We start from the raw sequence: 16,450 nt of genomic DNA on the forward strand, positions 1-16,450 counted from the left end.
TCCGACTGAGAGCTCAAATACCCGCGACCGTGCCGGGCTGATCCAGCCCGGGAGCCCCTTTGCGGGGATGGGGGGGCCTTTGAGGACTGCGGGCCGGAGCGAGCGGCCAGGGGCAGGGTGTTCGCCAAGCCCAGAGGCTGAGACCAGGGGACACACTTCCAGGGGGCCCAGGAAAAGGGAAAAGCCCGTGTTGGGACAGGGTCTAGGTCCGGGCCCCTCTCGCCAGCCCGGAGTTCTTTGGGGGGAAAAGGGGAGTCCTGTGGAAGCAACTGGAGCGCCAGATCTTAACCCCTCCAGAAGGTGTCTCCTTCCCAGGGTGTCCCCTAGGCCTCAGCTGCAGGGACTGAGCTCCAGCGTCCTCCAGAGATCACCGCAAGGAGTCGGTGAGGCAGGGTGGGCTGGGGGGTGCGCTGGGAGGGTCCCCGAGAAAGCTGAAACTCCAGGGATCGTTTCTGCAGGATTTATTTGTGTTTGTTTTTCTTTCCTTTTTTTTTTTTAATTAACAATTACTAGTAGATTGAATCTGGCACCCTGATTATGTCTTCACACAACATTTGTAAATTGTTGAGATTCTGGATTGTAGTTAAAACCCGCCGGCTAACCCTATGAATAGGGAGGGTCAAGACCAGGCGGAGGGTGCTGTCGCCTGGTAAATAGAGACAGGCGGGGTGCCAGCAGAAGAGAAGGCTCTCTCTGAACCTGGCCCGGTGCTCTAGCGGGTACTCAGGCGCTGGGAGCTCCTCCTCGGGGTGCCAAGGTCCCTGCCCTGGCCTCTTCTTTGGTCCAGGACTTAGGCCCCCTCCTGCTCTTGGAGGAGTGGAGGGAGAGGAAAGTTGGTGGGACCACTTCTCTGGGCTCAGGTTGCAGAAGCCAGGAGGGCCAAGCACCTCCAGAATTCTAGAAGGTCCATCTGGCAGAAAGATGTCAGGACAGAAGAAGCTGCGCCGGGGGCACATGCTTACCTCCCTGCAGGCCTGGACTGGGAACATAGAAGGCCCCAGAGAATGGTGGCCTGTTTTGTTCCTTAATCACTGCTTTGTGACTTCCTTTTGGGGTGAGTGGGAAGGAAAGAATTTCTAACTCAGAATCTCCAAACACGAGTAGAGCCTTCCTTGGCATTTGCTTTGACTTTATCCGCCAATCAGTACTTTTTAAAAATTTGGAGCCTTGGGTGATGTCACTAACCAGACCCTCTTCCTTATGACCCTTCCCTCTTTAAAAGAAGTCCTGTTTGTGAATTCCTCTGCAAGGACGTGGTAACAAAGCTGGGGCTAGGGAGGAAAGTTGCCAAGAGATCAGACCAAGGTAGGAAGGAGGTTTGGTTCCCAGCCACGTGCCCTTGGGTGGTCCTCTTCATAGTCAGGTTTGGTATTGATTACTGTCCAGGGTTTCCCTGGCACCAGAAGCTGGCATAACTCTGCCCCATCTGGCTAGCAGGATGCCCCCACCCTAAGCAGTTTCCCCTCTGAGGTGGAAGCCAGGAGTTATATCTCACATGTTAATAAGCTGACATGATTATCACATGTGACAGGCCATGGGTTCCATGCCACATAGACAAGACACTACCACCCTGGTGCACCTAACATGCTGTGGGGCAGAAACGCTGTTCCCTCACGGTCGACAATCCAGTATGTCTTCATTAACAAGGAAATGGGGAAAGGATGAACTGCAAGGTGGATTCTGCAAGGTTCCCTGTTGTAACGTTTTTGAGGGCGCTTCATGTCAGACTTGAAAGGAAACTCTCCTTTGCCCGTCCACTTGTGGTTCTTGTAATCATAAGCGGCATTTTAGGAGGGCTTCTCCTGTGCATGGGTGACTGCTCTCCACCCACCCCTGTCTCCATCCAACAGCCCTATGGAATTATTTTGATGTTCTGCAATAATCAAATGAAATAGGACTAAAACCACATTTCCAAGAAGGGAGCTGGCTGCGGGTCCATGCTGTAACAGGCTGGGAGACCCTCTGTGTTCAGTCGGGACCTAGTGACGTCCGCTGAGGTTTTTTTGCTCTTCTAACCACTGGGCATTGGCTTTGCATCCGCCCCTGAGCCAGCTTTAGCTGAAGATACCAGGACCTACACATTAGCAAATGCACTGAATATGCTCAGACCTATTTTGCTCAATGCCGCTGCAATTATTAACAACAGTGAGCACCCGCTTTGTGAAATTTCTTCTGGTCCTCTCTTTCTCTGATCACTTCTCCTTGGTCTTCAGAGAGTGTTCCTTCCCTTCAGCTTACTCCTTAAATATTGATAATCTCCAGAGTTCTGTCCTTCATCTTAACCCTCCTTTCCCATAAACGGGTTGTTGTTAGATGATCTCATACATTTTCATGGTTTAACTACCATCTGTGTGGATGAGTCTAAAATCTAAATCACCTTGGGCAAACTGGGTAAGTTACTTACTTCTCTAAGCCTCAGTTTACACATCTTTTCAGTAGGGCTAACCAAGGCCCCTATCATGTACCTTTGTGAGAATTAAATGAGAATGCACGCAAGTCATTTAACACATACTTAGCACACAGTAAGGCCTGGGGTGGGGGTGGGGGTGGGGGTGGGGGGACAGTTGTCCTCTTGCTGGACATGCACATTCATTGAAGAACTTTCAACTCAACATGCCCAAAGCTAGGCTCACCTAGTCTCCCCATGCTTCTCCTTTCTTCCGTAGGAAACCTAGGCATGTGCCCACATTCCTGCCTCTCTAGCACCACCTCCATCTCATCGAGGTAATCACTAAGGTCTGCCTATTTTTGTTTGTTTGTTTTTCAACTTTTCTTAATCTATTTTTGTTACAGGTGTTTCTCTTTTTTCCTCCCTAGACACCCTCCTCCCCGTTCAGCCCCTCACACCCCCAGTATTGTTGTCTGTGTTCACTGGTTATGCATACATGAATATAAGTTCTTTGAGTTATCTTATCCATCCCCTCTGCCCACGTCTTCTGAGGTTTGTAAGTCTGACTCGTACTCCTTTCTGTGTCTCTGGGTCTATTTTGAGGTCTGACTGTTTTATCTAGTCAGCATATCCTGTAATTCAATAGTCAACAAGAGCTTGTCAAATTGAAACTGAAGATTCAGTAAGGCTGGAGCAAATGAAGAGGCAACACTACCTGTGAGCGTGTAACTGTGGTACTAGAGTATGTTCATGTTATAGAATGACAATAACATTTAGTAGTCAGGATGCCCTTGGAGGACATATGTATGTGCAAATGCCATACCTTCCCTGGCCCCAGGAACTCAAGCCTTATGTAGCAGGCAGATTCAGAGGGATCACACATGGTTGTTGGGAGGATAAGAAAGAAAACAAAAGTAAAATGCCTTAGCACAGTCAATAGTCAACATTGTTAATTCCATTCCTCTGCTCTTTCCCTGGCACTCAGGTTACAGGTTGCTCTGGGCTCCATAGAAGGATAGGAGGCTAAATTCTTGATATCTCCCTGTTTTAGAAAAATCATTTAGGGATGGATGGATGCATGTCACTAAGAAGCTTAAAACAGGGAATGATTCTAGGCCAGCAACAGCCCCCAGAGCTGACCCTTCAGTCCTGGGATGGAGGAGCTCAAGGCTGGTGGAATTTCGTATCCCACTCTGAGAGTTAGAGAACCTGCATGCTCGCTGGATTCTTGGCCCTACATAAGGCATCTGAACTGAAGTCATGGGCTGGCTCGCCACCTCTGCAAGCTCCCCAGCTTTTGGGCCCTGGAGCTCTGTTTCTGGGCTGACCAAAAGTGGGATAGAATTTTAAGAATAGGTACAAAATTCTTTGGGCCTCAGTAAGTTGGCCAATTGGAAGCCCATAAGGTGCTTCAGCTGACTTTAATGCTTATTTATAGTAAGCCCAGTGGGTGGGCCACTTTGGGTAAATCTCCTTGTTTTGCTGCTCTCACAACTCTGGAGCCACGCATAGCCCCTTCTCCACGTGCCTTCCTGTCCCAAGTCCTTGTGTAAATCTCTCATTTCCTCAACAGGTATCTCTCTTTTCTTCTCCCAGTTCTCCACTTTTCCTGTAATACCAGCTCATAGGTGAACAGCCAAGTTGGCTGCATGTTCTGTTGTCCAGTTACGCTTGATAGTTGGGTTAGGTATATAATTGACCTCCCCCTCCCCCATTTCTGTTATGCTGAGCAGACCTGGATCTGTCTTACTGCAAGTTTTGCTTCAGAGCAAATAGTAGTAACACATTCCAGTGACCATCTTTTCTTGCTTGTCTCCCGAGGATGCCGGAGGATGCCGCGTATGTAGAATGCAGGCAGAACCATCTAGAAGAGCAGCTGCTGTTATCATTACCTCCAGTTGTCACGTTTCCCTGCCGGTCTTCTCTCGCTTTTCATCACTACAGGGAAGAAGGATGAATTTACATAATGGAATTTAGAAACCTGATTTTTTTTTTTTTTTTAAGTCTGAAATAACGTAGTGTTTCAACACGTTGCAGATCAGGCATCTAGTACTTCAGCACGTGGTTAAGTCACTGTTCACCTCTTTTACAAACAGGTGCCTTTGCTTGTGTGAACCCGGTCCCTATAGAAAGCTCCAGAGCCACCTCTGCCCAACGCTCATGCTTCTCCTGCTCCCTGCTTTGGCCTCGCCACTTTCTGTGTGTTTCCCTTTGAGGCTCTTCTCCTTTAAACCAGAAGTCTGAATTATTTCCTTCACAATTGAAGGGTGAGATGTAGTCATTGCTCTAATTTTCGTTATTGTTGGCTGGCTCGCTTTCTCCCTTAAAAATGATTAGACGGGATCTCAGATATCTAATTTTATGTTATTTTGGACCGAATGACAAAGTAAGAGTTCACCATTAGTCTCAGGCCATTGCCAGAGAGTCTGTCATGTCCCACTTCGAGCCTAGGATGATGGGACAAGTAGAGGCTCCAGAGGCCTTGGAGGTAAACTCCTTGGTTCTGCCCCTCTTAAGACCCTCGAACAAGTTACTTAGTCCCTCTGAGCCTCACTCTCTGAGCCTCGGCATCTCGAAACACTGCTGAAAAATGTAAAATAACATAGGTGAGAATCTAACAGGGAGCCTGGCAATAGAAAATACTCATTGAGTTAGTTCAGTATTTCCACATTTGGCTATGATGCAGTTCGTAGAAGACCCACGATGCTCCCTCCAAGAGCTACTAGAACATCTGAAGTATTATATCTTCTTGACCCAAATATCAGAGGGCTTCCAAGGCCGCCAGGACTTGAAAAAGTATGTTCCAGAGAAGGGTACCCTTGAGGTAAAGCAAACCTTTTCTATTCCCCATTATTCTTGGATTATCTCCCACACTCTGGCAGAAAGCAAGAGACTGAAAAAGGAGAAGATTCCTACTAAAAAGCAGACTTTGGCCCAGCTTTATGCAACTGTATGGCCTTGCAGGAAGACAAGTTCGAGTTTGGGATCACTGAGATTTCCTGGAGAAGGGAGGAGGAGACCAACGAAACCAACATCCACACCAGTCTTCCTCCCTAAGGTAGCAACCTAGCAGCCACACAAGGTAAAAGGATAAGAAGAGTAGCATAATGAATACAAAGCAGTCAGATTTTGGTAACCTGACAGGGCCAGGAAGAACAAAATTGAAGTTCATAACATATCAAGGAGGAGAATCCACAAGAAACATCTCTGCTCTCTGTTAGGAAATCCAGAAATCTACACCCCAAGAATGCAAGCAAAATGAGAAGCAGACCGAACCTTACTAAGACTGAGCTCAGTCCCAGATCGAATTGGACGGATTGACCTCTCTGTTGTCTTCTACGAGAGGCTGAATCCTCTCTGGAGGAGTAGAACATTCAGGATCACTATAAGTTTTATACAAAATATCCAGCATTTGATTTTTAAGAAACCATACATATTAAGAAACAAGACCAAGAGAAGCCATACATCACAGAAATAGGTGGCCGAGATATTGGACGTAGTAGACATGGACTTAAAAATAACAGTAATTAATATAATCAAAGTAACATATGATGATAGGAGAATCGCACCATTGAAACTATGAAAATCAAATGGAATTTCTAGAACTAAATAATGTAACCATAGAACGTAAGAACACATAGATGGGTTTAACTGGGTATCTGGCACAGCTCAGGAGAGGATTAGTGAGCTTGAAACTAGATCAGAAGAGAATAAATACCCAGACTGAAGCATGGAGGGAAAAGCTAATGGGAAGTGGAGAGGATTCTGGGAGGACAAAGAAGTAGGAAGCACCAGGAGACTGTCTTCTTACCTCGACAACAATTGCACTGGCAGAATCTGTCTCATGTAATTAATTTAAAACTCTGGAGTCTATTGAAGGCTTGCAACATCCAGGGAAAGGCTTGGACAGTAAATTGAGGTTAATTTTGGTCAATTTAGCTCTTAGCACAGTAGCAGCTACCCATCCTCCACCCTCAGCCCCGTGGCAGGCAGCTGTGCACATGTTTCTGGAGCAGCTACATACAGCACATGGGAGCCAGAGTGGGAAAAAGACCCTCACCTTCAGCTCTCAGAGATCTGGGCTCTCGTTGCTGTTTGTTGTTTCTGATCACAGAGGTGCAGACAAAGGGGAGGGTGGCAATGGTTGGCATAGGGCCCCCCGCCCCCCGCCATTGCTGCAAGCCCCTTCCTTCATGTTGAAGAGGGAGTCACATGGCAGGCACTCCACCTCCCCCTTCACTTGAATCTTTCCCCCTTTTTGGAGACCCATTGAAGACTAGAACATTCTTGCCCTGGCCGGTTTGGCTCAGCGGTTGGAGCGTCGGCATGCGGTCCTGAGAGACCTGGGTTCGGTTCCTGCTAAGGGCGCGTACCTCGGTTGCAGTTTGTCCCTGGCCCTGGTTGGTCGTGCGGGTGGCAGCCACTCGATGTGTCCCTTTCACGTTGATGTTTCTCTCTCTCTCTCTCTTCCTCTCTCTCCCTCCTACTCTATCTGTACAAAAAATGGAAAAATGTCCTCAGGAGAGGATTAAAAAAAAAAAAAAAAGACTAGAACATTCCAAAGCCGATGCATATAGGGGGACAATTAGAAAGTGCCCATACATGCCCGGGGAAGGGTCAGGGCTCAGAAAAGACCCGAGCAGATCTTAGGTTTATGCCTCAGGCTCATCCTTGGCATAGAGACAGTCTATAACAATCAAAACAACATCAAAAACCAGCAAACACTCGGAAAGCGGAAGAATCTGATTTCCAGAGTTGGATTCAAATGTCCAGTGTTCAACCAATAAATCACAAGGCAGACAAAGAAACAGAAAACTATGGCCTATTCAGAGTAAAAAAGAAATAGACAAAGATGTTAAAATAACTGCCTTAAAGGTGCTCAAAGAATATAAGAGGTGGAGAAAGTCAAGAAAATAGTGTGTGAACAAAATGGAAACATCAGTAAAGGGACAGAAAAGATGAAATGAAACTCGGGGGCCGAGAAGTACAATAATTTACATGAAAATGCACCGGGGGGGGGGGGATTTGAGCAGACAGAAGAAAGAATTGGCAAATTTGAACATATGACCATGGAAATGATCGAGTGTGAGGAACAGAAAGGAAAAGGAAGAAACGTGAGCATCCTACGTGACCTGTGGGCCATTATCAAGCAGACCGTTTTGCACTGTTGAGTCCCAGGAGGAGAAGAGAAAGCGTGAGGGGCAGAGAGACTGTTTGAAGAAATAACGGCAGAAAGCGACCCAAATTTGATTTAAAAAAAAAAAAAGTGAACATAAACGTTCATGACAGCAACAAATTCCAAGGTGAGCTCCAAGAAACCTACAACATTATAATCAAACTTTCAAAAACCAAAGATAGAAACTTTTTTTTTCTGTATTGATTTTTAGAGAGAGAGGAACGGAGAAAGAGGGAGTTAAAAACATCGATGAGAGAGAACATCGATTGGCTGCCTCCTGCATGCCCCCCTCTGGGGATCGGACCCACAACCTGGGCACGTGCCCTGACCGGGAATTGAACCAGCGACCTCTTAGGGCATGGGTCAGTGCTCAACCACTGAACCACACCAGTTGGGTCAAAGATAGAATCTTGAAAGCAGTAAGAGAGAAGAGACTCATCACATACAGGGAATCCTCAGTAAGATTATCAGCAGAATTTTTTCATCAGAAACTTTGTAGGACAGAAGGTAGTGGGCAGATGAATTCATTGGCTTAGAGAAGAATAAACTGCCATCCAGAATTCTATACCCAGCGTAACTTTCCCTCAAGAGTGAGGGAGAAATAGAAGCCGAGGGAGTTCGTTACCACTAGAACTGCCTTTGGCATTTTAATTATTATGCGTAATTTTATGGGTGCATTCATTCACACATTTAGGGAGCACGTAATTCTAGGCTTTTTGCATTGTTCCAGAACATAGAGAAAGAGGGAATGTTTCCAATTTTCTTATATATATGCAGGGCCAATGCAACCCGATAGAAAATCTTACAGAGACAGCACAAAAAACAAAGTACTCACCAACTTCCTTAAAAAAAAAAAAAAAAAGGACTAAATCACCTGAAATATTTTTTAGAAGACTAAGCTACAATGACAAAATAGAATTTGTTCTAGGGAGAAATGAGTGCTTTGATATTAGGATATATATCACCATTATTCATCAAAGAAAAGGCATCAGAAGAGACACTGAAAAGACGTTTAATAAAATTCAGAATCGAGTCTCAATAAAACTTTAAAAAATAGGCTTAGAGAGTGATTTTTTAAACATGTAAGATGCATCAGCTTAAAATAATTGCACACTATCATGCCTCATGATGTAACCCTCCAGAAATTCCCATTAAAGTCTGGAACAGTGAAACAAGCCTATGATTGCAAAGATTGTGTAAGACTGTTCAGGAAATGCCAGCAACACAATTAAATTAAAAAAAAAAACAAAAAAAAACACAAAACTATGTAATACTTAAAGATATTAAAGAGGAGAAAGCAAATTTATCAAATGTTATAAAATTATATGATTTTCCCACCTGAATAGCCTCAGAAAATCAATAGAAACAAGCTCTTAGAACTAATGAGTTCAATGATGTAGCCCGTTAAAAAATTAAATATTTAAAGTTCTACAGTTTTCCTCTATTTCAAATATAGTCAGAATATATAATGTTAAATAAAATACACAAAGCACTGGTTAGGGCTTAAGTAAGGCAAACGGCAGAGTATTCTTGATAGGGAGAAACAGCCCATCCCCAGATAAAAATACTCAATGTGTTAAAAATGTCAATTAGCACTAAATTAGCCAGTAAATTTAATGTAATTCTAACAAAAATTACTTCTTTTTCTTTGCAATTTGCCTAAAATTATTTCAGAGGTCAGCTTAGAACAACAAAGGTATAAGAATTCAATTTTGAAGTGTATTCTGGCAAATTGTATCAAAAGCACTTAAAAAATATTGCATGATTTTTGACACAATAATTCAGCTTTGAGGAATATCTCTCTAAAACATAATTGAACAGGAGCATAATAAGCTATATACTAGAATATCCATAACAACATTCTTTATAATTCAAAAATATAAATAATAATAATAATGATAGAGTAATGGTCAAATAAATCATTAATAAAATTAAGCACAATGCAGCTATTAAAATAATGAAGTCATTGGCATACACTAGTTTGGGAAACATTCACAATGTAGGTGCTTTGTGAAAAATTAGGCAAAAAGTATTTATAAACTTGTATTTGCACAGAAATGAGACTGGGAGAATGCACACGACAAGCTCATCATGAAGTGCTGGAAGTTTTAGTGATGTCGTCTCACTTTTCTGTTTGGTGGTTGTTTATGTCTTCCAACATTGCATGCATTTCTTGTGTTATAAACAATAAACAAGGCTGCTCTCTCCTCTGGGTAGGATGGGACAGTCGCCGCGCGGCTAATAAAGCTCTCTTAATTTGAACCCCAAAAAAAAACAAAAACAACAAAACAACAACAACAACAACAAAAAACAATAAACAAAAGTCAAATAAAGCAGATAAAAAGAAACCATTCTGTAGCTATAAGAAGTTCAGTTCTATAGGTTTTTCTTCCTTGATATCATCTGCATCAACCCTCTCTTCACTGACTAGACCAGCAGTTTCTTTTTTTTTTTTCCCTTTATTGATTTTAGAGAGAGAGGAAAGAACGAGAGAAACAAAGATGAGAGAACATGGATTGACTGCCTCCTGCAGGCCCCCCCACTGGGGATCAGGCCTACAATCTGGGCATGTGCCCAGACTGGGGATCGAACCAGCGACCTCTTGGTGCATGGGTTGATGCTCAACCACTGAGCCACACCAGCCGGGCTAGACCAGCAGTTTCTAACCTTGTGGCTAATACCTCTCTACTCCGCCAAGAATGTAGATTTCCTAAAATGCAAATGTGATCATATTTGTCTCTTTAAACATTATACAGTGGTTCCTTATTGCCTAGGAGAGAGAAAATAAACACCTTCATATAGCGATGACATGTACTTCCTTCCATCACTGGACTAACCTTCCCTCCCACCCTCCTCTTCACATATCAAGACCTCTGCCATCGACTTTTCTAGAATGGTCATCCCCCCTACTTTGTTTAAGATGCTCATTCTTTGGGTGTCAGTTTCAAAGTCAACTCTCACAAGAAGCCTTCCTGGCCTTTAAAGAATATGTGTCTCCCCTCATCTCCCTTTCTCTAGTGTCTGTCTCAGTCCTCCCTTTTCTTTTCATAAGCACTGCTAATTTGTAATGACCTTATGCATTTATTTACACAGTACTTACAAGATCTGCCCCCATCTCTATAACATAGTCTCCATGCAAGTGTGGACTGAATGCATCTTGTTCACCATTCTAAGTAATTTGTTTAATAAATGAATAGATGAATATACCCTTTTTTATTATTAATTTGTTTTTGTTACAGATGTTTCTCATTTTTCCCCCATTGACACCTCCTCCTGATGCCCCGCCCCATCCCCAGCTTTGTTGTCTATGTCCATTGGTTATGCATACATGCATGTAAGTTCTGTGGTTTATCTCTCCCCACCCCCAAACCCCCCTCCTCTGAGTCTTGTCAGTCTGTACCCCACCTCTATGTCTCTGGGTTAATTTTGTTCATCAGTTTGTTTAGTTCACTATATTCCACAAATAAGTGAGATCATATGATATTTGTCTTTCTTTGCTTGGCTTGTTTCGCTTAGCATAATACTCTCCAGGAACTTCCATGCCATCTCAGAGGATAAGAGATCTTTCTTTCTTACAGCTGCATAGTATTCCAATGTGTACATGTAGCACAGCTTTTTTATCCACTCATCTACTGATGACACTTGGGCTGTTTCCAGATCTTAGCTATTGTAAATAGTGCTGCTATGAACATGGGGGTACATATATTCTTTCTGATTGGTGTTTCAGGCTTCTTAGGGTATATTCCTAGAAGTGGGATCACTGGGTCAAATGGCAGTTCAATTTTTAACTTTTTGAGGTAACACCGTAGTATTTTCCATAGTGGCTGCACCAGTCTGCATTCCCACCAGCAGTGTACTAGAGTCCCCTTTGCTCCACACCCTCGCCAGCACTTGTTGTTTGATGATTTGTTGATGACGGTCGTTCTGACAGGTGTGAGGTGATACCTCACCATTGTTTGATGAGTATACCCTTACTTCAAATTCAGCTCAGCTCTCTGAACGTATCCAGCTCTTTCGATCTCTGCCTTCGTACGTTCAGTTTCCTGTCTGGAGTGTTCTCTGGAAGCCTGGAGGATGTCTGGTCATCTTTCATGGCTCAGCTCAAGTGCTGCGTCCTCTCAAAGGTTGGTGGAGGCGGCCGCTCTGTGTTCGGTCCTGCCGAAGCATAGTTCACCCTCTTACCATGGGCTCCATCACATGCTCTTGCTTGCACTCGTTCGCACGGGTAAGGCAAGGTAAGCTCCTGCTGGCGGGGTGGTCCTTGCTCCTGTCTAGTCTCCCAGCATTCAGCCCGGCACACAGCTGCCTTCAGCAATCCCCTGGAGTGGGTCGGAGGAGTGAATAAATGAGTTTCTCTCAAATACCTCATAGCACTTGTAACTAATAACGTCATTTTATTCCAAAGGATTCTCACTGAAAATCATCACCAGATTATTTCATTTATAGTAGGAAGAAAAGACAGGAGCTTCCCAGAGGAAGTTTTGAAGGACAATCTTTATCTCTGTAGTCAATAGAATTTGTAAAAGTAACACCCACGTATCCCATGATCCTTGACAAATACTACCAACGACCATAACAGGAAACTAGCAGTGGAGGGAAACGTTCAGTTCATTGACCAGCCTTAGCCGAGCACCATACTGGGTCACAACGGCATTGCCCTTTGAAAGGATTTAATTAGGCACTGTCTGGAATTCCTAAATCTTTGATTTATATTTCATTTAAAAAACAAACAAACAAACAAAAAACCTGCACTGGCAATCTCTGCTCACCATCTCTGAAGGAGCTGGAGGCAGTTTGACCCCCATGGGACCAGCCCTCGGAAAACTGACTCTCGGGCGACTGGGTGCCTTTCCCTTTGGGTTTTGGGGTGATCGCTGTGCCTTCTGCTCCCGGCCCACACTCCTCACGCAGCCATGCAAAGGCAGCCTCTGGTGCACAGATGAGTATAAAACAGCCATCGCTGCAGGTGCAGAAACGCTTTATAATGAATTGCAGCCTCCTCACTGGGAACCAGGAGAGACCTGCTGTGTTTGTCACTTTTTCGTGATTAGGCCATGTCTGCAGGCACCCATGGTTTTCATTCCATACTTACCCTCTTCTGGAGCAGAAAGCAAGTGCTGGAACAGCTGCGTGTGTATTTGTTTTCTTTGGGGCAGATACAGGCCAAAGAAACCACAACAGACTGAATCGCAGCTCTTCCTTCTCTTACAGAAGGATACAGAAGCAGGTGCACAGTGCTGGTTTGTTCTGGGTGTATAATAGGGGCTCTGAGCTTTCGTATTAATAATTTATAAGCAGCCCCTCATTAGTGTCACATGTATAGTCCGAGTGATGTCTCAGCTCGCCCCGTGACTGCTTTCAGACACCTGATGGGTTTCTCTGCCCCATACGCCTGATTCAGACCAGCACCCTTCTCCTTACTCCCATATTTGAGGCTTCTCCTTACTCTCAAGAGTTACGGGTTCATGGAATGGGTGAGGTCTTTGTTCGACTGAAGCCCTCATTCCAAACCTAATACAGTCTAAGGAGCCCAAAGAGGCAAACCTTTTGAAGGATCATTTAACTGAATAAAGAATTCTAAATTCGTAGATCTTTTCTTTCAACACATTAACCATCCACTTTGCCTCCACTTTCTTCTTCTTGCTCACATGGGTTCTGAAGTCTTGGTAATTCCTTCCTTGCTCCTCTGTAGATAAGGCGTCCCCGACACCCCTCTGCTTTCTTTCATGATCTTCTCCTAGTCTTTGATTTTCTACAGTTTGATATATGTGTTGCTGTAGATTTTTGGTTTTTCTCCTGCTTGGGGTTCTCTGAGCTTTCTGAATTTATGTTTGATGTCTATCATTAACTTGAGGAAATTCTCCGTCATCGTTGCTTCAATGATCCCTTCTGCTCCTTTCTCTGTCTTCCTTCTGGTATCTCCGTTGTCATGTATTTCTCCTTTTGTAGTTGTCCCGCAGTTCTTGGGGGTTCTGTTGTCCTTTTCATTCTTTTTTTCTCTTTGCTTGTCAGTTTTAGAAGTTTGCATTTCTTCAAGCTCACGGGCAGTCTCGTTGGTCGTGTCCGGTCTATTGAAGAGCCCATCAAAGGCATTCTTCATTCCTCACACAGTGTTTTTGATTTCTAGTATTTCCTTTAGATTCTTTCTTGGAATTCCCTGCCGGTATCATCCATCTGCTCTTGCGTGTTGCCCACTTTTTCCATTAGAGCTCTTGGCATATGAATCATGGTTGCCTTAAATGTTCAGTCTAATAATTTCAGCATCTTGGCCCTATCTGACTCTGGTGATGCTGCTTGCTCTGTCTTCTCACACTGTATTTTTTTGCTTTTTAGTATGCCTGATAATTTTTCTGATTGAAAGCTCGACATGATGTCCTGGGTCAAAGTAGGACTTTCGTGTGAATTTTATGTTTATCTTGCTAACAGTTAGGCTGTGTTCACTGTTTGCTGTAGTTTATGCGTCAGAGACTAAAATTTCCTCTGGTGTCCTTGGGTTGGCCTCCCCTGCTGTCTCTGGGTTTCCCTGGAGATTTCTTCTTAAGTCAAGTCTTGGGCATGCAGTTCTTTCAGTTGTGTTTCCTGGTTATAAGGCCAGAGCCCTCGTGATGTGATGAGCAGGAGAGGGGAAGGCTCTATGGTCTTTTAGCGAGCCCTTGCCCTTGGGCTGTGACTTCCATAAATGCCTATCGGTCAACCCCTCCGTGTAGGTGAGTCTCTATGGAGAAGTACCAAAGGGTTTGCAGCCAGGCTTTAAAAACTGCCATACATATTAAATGTGTTGTGAGAATGAAATGCTAGCAAGATGAGGAACTAAGATTCACTAGCTATATATGTATTATGATATGACGTTCACTTAGATTTGTGCTAGAATTAGGTTTCCAACGTTCAGAGGGTGTGCAAACACACCTAGATTCACTAGTTCATTCCCAAAATGCCGACAGTACTTTGGTGCAAAGACAAGATCCTTGACCTCCTGAAGCTTATGTGGGGTAGTAGGATAGAGAGTAGGGAAGCATGATAAAGAAGCAAAGGAATCCGTGGACAAGATGATTCGGGACAGTGATATATGTCTAAAGAAAACAAATCTGGTTGATAATGTTTAACACGTGATAGGAAGTTTCAATGACAGAAAAATGGACCTAGCTTACCACAATCACGACAACATGTGACGTGAGGTATGTAAGATACAGAAAATCTGTAGAAGGAGGACAAGAACTGAGATGACAAAAGTCGAAGGCTGAAGAACACATTTGGGGGCATAGAATATCAAAATGTCTACATTTAAATGTCATATAAAAGATCAGATCTGGGGTCAAAGAAAGGAAATGAAGCCGAGGGTCAAAAGTAAGTTGTATCTGGACTTGAACAAGAATGGGGATGATAGAAAAGCAAAATGAAATTGCTGTCAAATGTCTTCTGGGTCATTGACTGCATATGGTGGATAGATCTGTCTTGAAGAATAAAACTGGGGCATGATATGAAGTCCAGCAACTGTGGGAGACATTTTGCATGGCATCCATTCTGTTACAATCTGCTCTGCCATCTCCTGCCCCAAGGCAGGGTCTCTCTGCATACACTGTCTCTGCATTCCTCTAGATAATCATTTACTCTGCTAGCCATTCTTTGCTTATCATTTGTTCCACCTGGGGTATTTACTGGAATTTGCTTCAGGTGGGATACTCATTAACTGTTTCACCTGCTTTTTGCCCTATATATTGTGTGAACTCCCCCTGAATAAATGAGACTTGATCAGAACCCTGTCTTGTCTCCATTTCTCCTGTCTCTTGTCCCTCCTCATCCTCACTCCCCCTCTAGAGTCCTCGTTGCTCGACCTGTGGGACGGGTCAAGCAACCGACGTGTAAATAATGAAAGAAAGAGGCATACTGAAGGAAAGTTATTTGCAAAGCCTATAATTGTCAAATAATTGGCATCTAGAATATGGTAAAAACTCCAACAAATTGATTTAAAAAATCGAACAACCTGGTGTAAATATGGGCAAAAGATATAAATAGGAAAATCACAGAAAAGGAAATCAATCTTACTATAATCATGGAAATGCAAAATAAAATGTACAATAAAAATAACAAAGTAGCCCTGGCTGGTTTGCTCAGTGGTTAGAGTGTCGGCCCATGGACCAGAGAGTTCTGGGTTCGGTCCCCACTAAGGGCATGTACCTCGGTTGCACTTTGTCCCCAACCCCAATGTGGGTGGCAACCACTTGATGTGTCTCTCTCACATTGATGTTTCTCTCTCTCTCTTCCTACCTCCCCCCCCTCTGTTCTATCTGAAGATAAATGCAAACATGTCCTCAGGTGAGGATTAAAAAAAATTAAATAAATAAAGTAAACTATTATTAAAAGCCCCCTCCCACACACACACATGAGTACACCACGTCTGGTGGTTATAATGATGCAACTAGGTCCATATATCATTTTGGATAAATGTCGGAAACAACACAGAACGGTTAAAACAAGTAGACATGAATGTGAACACTATACCATTTGACTAAAGTTTTAAAATGTGCAGACGATGCTATATGATGATTTTTGCACATCCACATATAATAAAGCATGAAAACAACAACAAAAGATGCACACCGATTTCAGGGTCTGCTGAGGAGAGAGGCGAGGAGAGGAAATTGAATTCTGAAGCAGCGGGTGGGTTCCACGGGGGACTTTGAGATGTGTCTATGTCTTCTTATAAAAAATTAGATCTAGCCCGGCAGGTGTGGCTCAGTGGTTGAGCGTCAACCCATGCACCAAGAGGTCGCCAGTTCGATTCGCGGTCAGGGCACATGCTCAGGTTGTGGGTCCGATCCCCCGTGGGGGGCGTGCAGGAGGTGGCCAATCGATGTTCTCTCTCATGGATGTTTCTATCTCTCTCC

Source organism: Molossus molossus, unplaced genomic scaffold (assembly GCF_014108415.1).
Source record: "Molossus molossus isolate mMolMol1 unplaced genomic scaffold, mMolMol1.p scaffold_m16_p_20, whole genome shotgun sequence".
NCBI lineage: Eukaryota > Metazoa > Chordata > Mammalia > Chiroptera > Molossidae > Molossus > Molossus molossus.